The sequence below is a fragment of the Natrix helvetica genome, assembly GCF_964273705.1.
Source record: "Natrix helvetica genome assembly, chromosome: 6".
Lineage (NCBI taxonomy): Eukaryota > Metazoa > Chordata > Lepidosauria > Squamata > Natricidae > Natrix > Natrix helvetica.
In genome coordinates, this window is record NC_138553.1 from 84,961,100 (window position 1) to 84,970,882 (window position 9,783).

Here is a 9,783-nt window from a genome sequence, read left to right on the forward strand (position 1 = left end):
CCTTCCTTCCTTCCTTCCTTCCTTCCTTCCTTCCTTCCTTCTCTTTCCTTCCTCTTTCCTTCCTTCCTTCCTTCCTTCCTTCCTTCCTTCCTTCCTTCCTTCCTCTCTTTCCCCTTCCTCCTTCCTTCCTTCCTTCCTTCCTTCCTTCCTTCCTTCCTTCCTTCCTTCCTTTTCTATTCATGCATTGCTCCCAGATTTCAATGTGCTGGGTTTTTTATTTACTTATTTAGGAAACACATTTCTGTAGCCATCTCACACAGTGTTTCTCAACCTTGGCAACTTCAAGATTTGTGGACCTCAACTCCCAAAATTCCCCAGCCAGAATTCTGGGAATTGAAGTCCATATATCTAAAGTTTGATGAAAAGAAGGACTAGGGGAGACAGGAAAGCAGTGCTCTGATATCTCAGGGGTTGCCCCAAAGAAGAGGGAGTCAAGCTATTCCCCAAAGCACCTGAGGGCAGGACAAGAAGCAATGGGTGGAAACTAATCAAGGAGAGAAGCAAGCTAGATCTAAGGAGAAATTTCCTGACAGTTAGAACAATTAATCAGTGGAACAACTTGCCACCAGAAGTTGTGAATGCTCCAACACTGGAAGAGATTGGACAGCCATCTGTCAGGCATGGTATATATGGCTTCCTGCCTGAGCAGGGGGTTGGACTAGAAGACCTCCAAGGTCGCGTCCAATTCTGCTATTCTATTCTATTCTATTCTATTCTATTCTATTCTATTCTATTCTATTCTATTCTATTCTATTCTATTCTATTCTATTCCATTCCATTCCATTCCATTCTATTCTTTATTCTATTCTATTCTATTCTATTCTATTCTTTATTCTATTCTCTATTCTATTCTATTCTATTCTATTCATTAAAGCTGAGAAATGCTGGGCAGTGAGCTAAAGATGAGAACTACTATAGGACTACTACCCAGTAGGCCATGTCCACCATGGCCACGCCCACCCAGTAACCGGGCAGAGAACTAGTTGCTAAAATTTTTGAATCCCACCCCTGGATCCCACAATATTGACCCCACCTTGAGAATCCCCATGGCTAGTAGCAAATAAATTTAACAAATAAATAAATGAATATTGAAGGAACGTTAACACATCGTGGTGGGAAGAGAATAAGGCTCTGAATATGACATGAAGCAGAGAAGCAGCGTTGGACTATACGAATATTCTCTCGATGTAAGTCGCAAAAAAGAGGGTTAGAGCTCCTTGACCAACTTCGAGTGCGCCCAAACTCTAACCTAACGCCCCCAAAAATGAAGCCTTAAAGAGAAATTCCCCAAAGTTTATCCAGATCTATTTCATAAACCTTAAAGAGGCGGAACAAAGAGAGCTCTCTGTGTCTCTGTGACAAAACCTCGGTCCAAAAACTCAGATCAGATGAACATGTGCAGGAGGACAACTCAGTCACAGAACAATAGGCAAGTTTTCCAAATGTTTTCATCAGCAAAGATAGCTAAAACGCACAACACACACACATACACACAAAGGCACAAGATGAGTGCGATAGAAGAGGGAGAAGGTGGATGTTATATTCAAGGCATGTTTAATCTCAGTTACAATCTTAATGGAATGTGTGAATAATCTCCAGCTAAGCCACTTATTAGATATTGTCAGCTGCTTAGTCCCCCAAATGGGGATTCACGTTGTGTTTTGATCGTTGCAAAGCAAATTTAAACTCAGCCGAAAGGCCCAGCTGACAGGTGTGCTCAGTTCCGCCCAAGGTTGCAACTTTCCCTTTCTTTAACCTTCATTTCAGCTTTATGACTTGCTCAATGAAGAATTTCCGGACAACTGGACAACATGACTGTGAAATCTTAAAGGGTTTTAATAAAGATTTGACCTTACTGTGGATTTTGCTTTCATTGCATCTAATTCTGATTGAGATGATAAATGTCATGACTGCGATAGATGCCTTACTACACTTGCTCTTAGCCAAAAGATGGAGACGTCTGTGACCCCAATAAAGATTTGACTGACAGATGCTTTAAGCTAGCTAAGCGTGGAGAACTATTTACACTATGCAGGGTCCTGAGGATTACTCTTGGTGGAACTTAAGATGAGCCTGCCATAATGTTGTCACTGATTGGAAAATGAAGATTGGTGCAATAAATGAACTGCATTATCTACGGGAAGAGGAAAACTGGAAGGTGTGAAATAGAGAGACAACAAAGATCTCCTGGTTGTAGGAGACACTCACCGCATGACTCCAGAGAAACTATTTATGGATGCTGAGAAAGGTGCATCATGAGGACTAAGGATGTGTTTATAGAATTTCTCCCCTCCCCTCCCCTCCCTCTCTTCTCCCCTCCCCTGCCATCTCTTCTCCTCTCTCCTCTCCTTTCCTCTCCTCCCCTTCTCTCTCCCCTCCCAACTCTTCTCCTCCCCTGCCCTCCCATCTCCTCTTAGCTAACCTTATCATCTTATCTTACCTCCAATGAGCTTATCCTGCTTCCCCCAGCTTAGCAACCATAGTCACCCAAGTTGGAAGACAATTTCTGATGCACCATTGCTCCTATCATTCCTGACCCTCCCGGCCTTTATTTGCCAAGAGTGGCCTTCATTGAATAATAAGGTCAGGAAATGCCTAAAATTTTCTTTAACTGAAATGAGCCCCACCCTCCTAATGGGGCAGTTCATTAGAGGAGGGAAAGGAGCCATTGGCTTTAAAAAACAAATGAATTAAAACCGTCCAACTCAGCTCTACTTTTTGCTTTCATTACCCATCCATCCATCCATCCATCCATCCATCCATCCATCCATCCATCCATCCATATAGAGATATCCATCTATATATACTTTATATATAATGTTGCAGTTCTAGAAGGAGCCCTTAAGATAGGTTTCTCAACTTTGCCCGCTTTAAGACGGGTGGATTTCAACTCCCAGAATCCCCCAGTTGGGGTTTTTAAAGAGCATTTTAAAATGCTCAAGCTTGAGAAATGCTGTGCTCGATCTGAGGTTTGGGATTCACAGATATAAGAAGATACATGGGCTTGGTTGGCTTTATGCATACTATAAGGCTATAGGGCTGTGCCAGAGGGGGCACACAGCAAACTCTCTGTGGGCCTGTGAGGCATCGCCCCAGCTCAGCTCTGCCATGCCTGCGCATGCGCCTCCCGCTGCCCAGCTGGTCTTTGGGTCTCTGCTGTGCATTGGCGTGGGGCACATGCACATCAGGGGTGGAATCCAGCAGCTTCTGACAGGTTCTGGAGAACCGGTAGGGGAAATTTTGTGTAGTTCGGAGAACCGGCAAATGCCACCTCTGGCTGGCCCCAGAGTGGGGAGGGAAAGGGGATTTTGCAGTATCCTTCCCCTGCCACGCCCACCAAGCCACACCACACACACCCAAGCCACGCCCACAGAACCAGTAGTAAAATTTTGCATTTCACCACTGGTGTACATACACGGGGGGGGGGGGCACGTGCAGAGGGCCACACACGCATTGGGGCGTGGCCATGTGCAGGCGGCTGCATGCACGTTGCATTTTGGGGGTTCGTGCACGCTTTGGGCACTCAGTCCGGAAAAGGTAGCCATCCCTGCTCCAGAGCTTTGCCTTCAGTAGGTTTATGAGCAAAGCTTTCCTTTATGGAAGATGGGAGGGAAAAAAAAAACTTATGGTGCAATTAATTAACTGGTTAATTGACTATTCCCTTGAGTTTTTTGACTTAACTCTTTGTTGTGGTGGCTACAAGACCAGTAGTACATGGATATGCTTCCAAGTATACATGCTTGTACTTAGAAGTGGACCAGATATGTTAAACGTCACCCAGAAATGAGATCCACCAAGACCTTTGGGTGAAAACTAACTCACATGGTCGCTTAGCGTTGACTGTAACATTTAATCTGTGAATGTGCCAGGATTAACACCCTCCAGCATTCACTTCATTTCAAGTGCCAGCTTTCAGCATCTGCTTGCCAAGAGGCACCACACTTAAGTTATCTGCTTTTTTCTCTCCTGCACTTTGGATGCCATTCTACATGTGATTTCTACTGAGTAGCAAAACTTTCTAAAGGACTTTAAAAAGCAAATCTTCAAACTATGGGTGCATCTAGTCTTAGAAGAAGTAGTTTGTCTTTGCTTTCTTCTTCTTTTTAGATGTTGAGACTCTGGAAAGAGTGCAGAGAAGAGCAACAAAGAGGATTAGGGGACTGGACAAGGATTAGGGGACTGGACAGTTGTTGGAATTGTGTATGTTTAGTTTATTGAAAAGAAAGACTCGGGGTGTTATGATAGCAGTCTTCCAATATTTGAGGGGCTCCTACAAAGAAGAGGGGGGGGTCAACCTATTCTCCAAAGCACATGAAGGCAGGACAAGAAGCAATGGGTGGAAACTAACCAAGGAGAGAAGCCACCTGGAACTAAGGAGAAATGTCCTAACAATGAGAACAATTAACCAGTGGAACAGAAGTTGCCTCCAGAGGTTGCGAATGCTCCAACACTGGAAGTTTTCAAGAAGAGATTGAACAACCATTTGCCTGAAGTGGTGTTGGATTTCCCATCTGAGCAAGGGGTTGGACTAGAAGACCCTAAAGGTCCCTTCCAACTCTGTGATTCTGTTATTATTTCCCAATTTAGCCTGAAGTATCCAGGTGGATCTTCCACTCGAGAAGATTTTGCAGATTAACCAAGGCTGTACATATCATGCTATAACTTTAGAATTTCTTGGTCTTCCTTATTTCTATTTATATCGGTCTCCATTTAATCGGATTTGCAGGGAACAAAATCTTGCCTTTCTCTATAACAGTTGACCTCAAAGCCATGGAGAATTCCTGGATTTTAGAAGGTAGAGTATTTTAATAAAGGACTATAAACAGTTGAAGTGCCCCATTCTATGCATTAGCAATCCGGTTCACCAATCAGTGAAACAAACATGTTTTAATTTTCTTATTTTCTGATCTTCTCTGAAAGTGAAAGATCGTTTTACTATTGGAAATGCTCTCTCCCCACCCCCCCTCTCTCCCCCCTCTCTCCCCCTCTCTCCCCCCCCTCTCTCTCTCACACACACACACAGAGTGTGAGAGCGAGAGAGCGGAGATTGTTTTAAACCTCCTGGTTTTCCTAAAATAGCATCATTTTATTTTGATGGCTTAGACTGAAATCTGCAGGTAGCATCTTCCATCATTTGGAAGAGAAGGGAGTGGGCTCAGCATTTTTTGCCATTGTTCTCTGGCAAGATATCTGATCCAGCGACTCCTAAATGCACAGCTAGCAGGGACATATAGCCAGGCGGGCAAAATATTTATAGGTGTGTAAATTCATTGCCAAGGTGCTGCTGTCCCACTCGGGCTAGCTGAATTTCCTTTCAGAGAAAGAAGAGACCTTAAAAATAAACCTTGTGCACATACGCCCACCCGGTTTCAGCTGATCACACCTGCTGGAAATGAAGACACCCCAAAGCACACCTGCTTTCCTGAGATACACTACGGAGCGAAGAGCTCCTTTTGCAAGCAACGGTATCGATCTTCATTTGAGATGATTTTGTAAAAAAGGAAAGAAAAATCAAATCAAATCACCATAATGCATGTCACCTTCTAGAGGAAAAAAACTGCACACAGTGCCCTATTCTCAAAGCCCTAAATAAGCACACAGGGTGTGTGTGTGGCATTTTCGCCCTTCAAGGAAAGCAATCCTTTTCTACCCAGTCATGGACATCAAACAGAAGAGGGACGCATACTCTACAGTGATACCAGCTGTTGTAGGATACAAAGAGAGGAAGACTCCTCCGTGTCAGGTTCATAGGCTCATGGCTTCATGGACACCAGATAGTACGTAAATAATTCAAAATCCACTGAGTGGAGAACACGTTCTGTGGGTTGTACCAGAATATCTGTTGATCTGAAATCCTCACGGGGAGCAGAGATCAAGTGGGTCTCTCCAGTTTAGACCGCTGTTGGAAGGACAGGTATTGTTGCAGGACAGAAGATCCAAGGTGTAATGGGTGGTGTGATCCATTTGGATATTCTCCCATGTATAAACTCCTGACAGGAAGGGGGACCCAGGGGTCATCTAGCACAGACCTCCCCAAATGGACTCTTCTTCCCATGTCAACTTGGTTTGGGAGAAGCGCCTCTATCACATCATCAAGGGAGCGTCAAGAAATAATCAGGCTGAAACTATTTAACCACAATATCAGGTTTTGATATTATGTTGTAATGTTACTCTACCCAAACCATGAGGTGAACATTTTTCATGCACAAAGACCAACTCTACACTACTAGCATCTTCTAATTGTATTCTTCTCTCTGTCCCTCCCTCCCTCTCTCCCTCCTTCTCTTTCTCTCTCCCTCCCTCCTCCTCTCTCTCTGTCCATCCCTCTCTCCCTCCTTCTCTCCTTGTCTCTCTCTCCCTCCCTGCTTCTCCCCCTCTCATCCTCCTTCTCCTGCTCTCCCTCCTGCCCTCCCTCCCACTCTCCTTCTCCCCCCTTCTCTCCCTCTCTCCCTCCCTCTCCCCCTTCTCTCCCTCCTGCCCTCCCTCCCTCCCTCCCTCCCTCCCTCCCTCTCTCTCTCCCCGAAAAAGCCAAATCATCCTGATATTCAGCCTCCCGTTATTTCCACCATCCTTGGCATGTATTTTCTCCCAAAAAACGCTATTTCTCTACATGCGACTTCCCAGCCCCTGCTTCTCTCTCTCCCCCCTCTCGTCCCTCTCCCCACCTCCACTGCAGAGCACCTCTTTCTCCAGAGACGCTTTGTGCTAAATCTGCTGCACTTAACCAACTGCCACACAAAAACTTTGGACGCTTCCTAGCAGAGAAAGCCTGACCACAAACCCCCAAACGGACCCAGTGAAGACCCTGAATATTATTTCACGCTTGCTTGGACTCCCCACCCGTTTCTTCCCAAATAGTCTACGAGACAGTTACCAAGATAACGAAGAGGGTTCATTACAGGAGATTAATAAGCAGGAATAAAGTCCCGGCACGAGAGGAGCTTTCCGAAACACGGCAGTTATTCCACCTGCTGGGAAGGATCCCGCCTTCCAAGGGAAAGAGGTCTTGGGACCTGGACGGAAGGACAACAACTCCCACCGAGGAAGCCCGGGAAAGAGGACTAAGGGACGGAGACAATCCCACCAGAAGCCTTCGAGGCTTTAATAACAACCTGCACGGGATCCTCGCAGCCAAAACGAGAACCTCGCCGTTATTTAGCTCCGACGGGAAACGCGGGGCCAAAAAATCCCCCCCGCCTCTTACGTAAGAAGAGTTCTTGGCTGTGTTTGATCTCCCCAAAGTCGGAGACGGCCAAGAATGCAGGGAGGGGGAGAAAAGGGGGAGAGCCCCCAGGAGAAAGCGGGGGGGGGGCGGTGCCTCCAGGCTTCTGCAGCCCCCACCTCAGGGCTCCAACCCTGCAGCCGCAGCAGCGCCCCTCTCCCCCAGCCGGGAGACAGGTGTCCGCGGCCCAGCCCGGGACCTCCCGCGCCTAACCCGGGTGAGGTGGAGCCGCTCCGGCCGCCCGGAAGACAGGAGGGTGGGCGGAGAAGGGGAGAAGGGGAGGCTTACCGTGCCTGGCCGGAGCTGCTGCCGCCGCCGTTGCCACTGCTGGGCTCCCGGCGGGCGTCCCCACCCCCGTCATCCTCCCGTCCGCCTCTCGCTGCCTCCGCTCCTCGGACGCCCAGCCAGGCGGCGGTGGGGAGGGTCCCCCTCTCGCTCCTCCTCGGCCTCCGCTTCGCCTCCTCCTGGCCAGGCTGCGGGGCGCAGCTCCTCCGGGTCCCCGGGGCGGTGGGGCCAGGCTGCCAGGCAAGAGTGGCACCCTCCGTCCCGGCTCGCCCGGCGGCAGAAGTTCAGCTCCTCTCCGGGGATGCGCTCTGCTGCGGCGCCTTTGCGCCCGGGGCTCTCCGCCTCCTCCGCCTCCTCCTCCCCATTTGGGGAAGGGGAAAGGGAAGCAGCGGTGGGGGGGGGGGCTCTGGGAGGGCGAACGTGGAAGCCCCAGAGGACTCGGCGGGGAAAGGGGGGGTGCGGACCCCCCACGCGTGCACACACACACACACAGCCCGCGCGCCTTGCGCACTCTGGCGAGCTGGCGCTCCAGCTGTTGAACTTGCTGTCCGGCGAGAGCAAATCCCGGCTCTGGTCGCTCGGAAAGGGAGAGGATGCTGTCTCCTAGCAACCCCTCATCAATCTTCTCCGGATGCCGCCTGATTGGCCCGGGCGGAAAGGGGAGCCACGCCCGCTTTTCCCAAAGAAGCCTGCCCGCGGTTGGCATCCTCCGGAGGGAGAGAGGAATCAGTCTGACAGGTCAGACATGAGATAAGAAAGGCAGAAAACTCCCCTCTGTGCCTCTTGTTTCAAAAAATAATAAGTGCCCACTTTCTCCGTCTGTCCCAGGAAGACTACTGATGCTAATTATCATGAGTTTCATGTTTAATGAATAAAAGAGATAGTAATAATACTAATAATACTGATAATAATGCTAATACTAATGAGTAGAGTCGAAGAAAAAGAAGTAGAAAAAAATAATGAAATATCGGGACCTGGCCATGGGTGAAACATGTAGCAGTGATACCCATTGTCATCAGGGCACTTGGTACCATGTCCAAGAATTTTACAAAACACATCTTGAAAATGCAGCTTCCTGCAATAACACCAGAGGAGTGCAAAAAACTGCGCTACTCGGAACATCTTACATTTTAAGAAGGTATTTGGTTGATCCCTAGGACACTGGCAGCAAACCGTATCAACCATTAGCACCAGTCACTGGTATTTGTGACACATCTTTAAATGTTCACTTGACTGAGTTTCATGTTTAATGAATAAAAGAAATAATAATAAAAATAAAACTTAGATGCTCTTTCTGTTTCTATTTTAAGGTACAATCAAGCTGCCAGGCTTTTTATATGCGATGACATCTTTTGTCTGGTAACCTGGTCTTAATAATTCATGGACATTTGAAGTTAAAAGTGTGTGTTTTTCATAATGGGTGTCTTGATAACCGTGGGGCGTTTGCAATTAAAATGTGTGCTGTGAATAAACAACAATAGGCAGAGGAAATTTACAAAAGGGGGGGGGGAAGGCTCAGATATCACATTACTGGCCTTGCGGAGTGTTTATAGAGCATGTTCAAAAGGCAAAGATTGTTGCAAACTTTCCATCACATGTTGATGGACTTGGAGGAGGAAAATAGGATTCGGCTCTTTAAAAGCTTAATGCTTTATAACACGTGAAGTGAGTAGAAAGTACGTTTCATCCAGGATTATCAAATCAGTTCCACTCTAGAATGAGCGTGAGAATTATAAGCAACCCAGCTTTAAGGAGGAGGGGGGGAAAACAGTTGTCTATTACTGCTAATATTATTTCAGAGAGACTCACGTCAGTATCAGGAACTTTTGATTTATTTTTTACAAGTGGTTTCGGATTATTTCATTTGTTTGTTTATCTAGGACAGAAGTCCCCATGGGGTAGATTGGAGGAGGAAATGGAGGATGGTCTTCCAACAACAGATGCAAACTAACCAAAGAGAGAAGCAAGCTAGAATGAAGGAGGAATTTCCTGACAGTGAGGACAATGAACCAGGGGAACAGCTGGCCACCAGAGGTTGTGGGCGCTCCATCACTGGAGATTTTAAAAAAGAGGCTGGACAGTCAGTTGTCTGAGATGGCGTAGGTTCTCCTGCTTGAGCAGGGGCTGGACTAGAAGACCTCCAGCTCTATTCTCTTCTGTTCCTATGTAGCCTTTGGCCTTTGGCCTTTCCTTTGGTCCTTTTACGATCTGTGTACTTCCACTCCCAGAATTCCTGAGCCAGCCATGCTGACTACGCTGGATGAGGAATTCTGGGA

At 47.3% G+C, this 9,783-nt stretch overlaps 1 protein-coding gene across 1 annotated transcript in view; it reads right to left on the bottom strand.

Annotated features, from left to right (window-relative positions):
• GRM3 (glutamate metabotropic receptor 3) overlaps positions 1-7,593 on the bottom strand; it is a 68,932-nt gene extending 61,339 nt beyond the window's left edge. The window contains exon 1 of the mRNA XM_081957234.1: positions 7,511-7,593. The gene's annotated coding sequence lies outside the window, so the exon portion shown is untranslated. The remainder of the gene's footprint in view (positions 1-7,510) is intronic.
• Between the last annotated feature and the right edge of the window lie 2,190 nt (positions 7,594-9,783).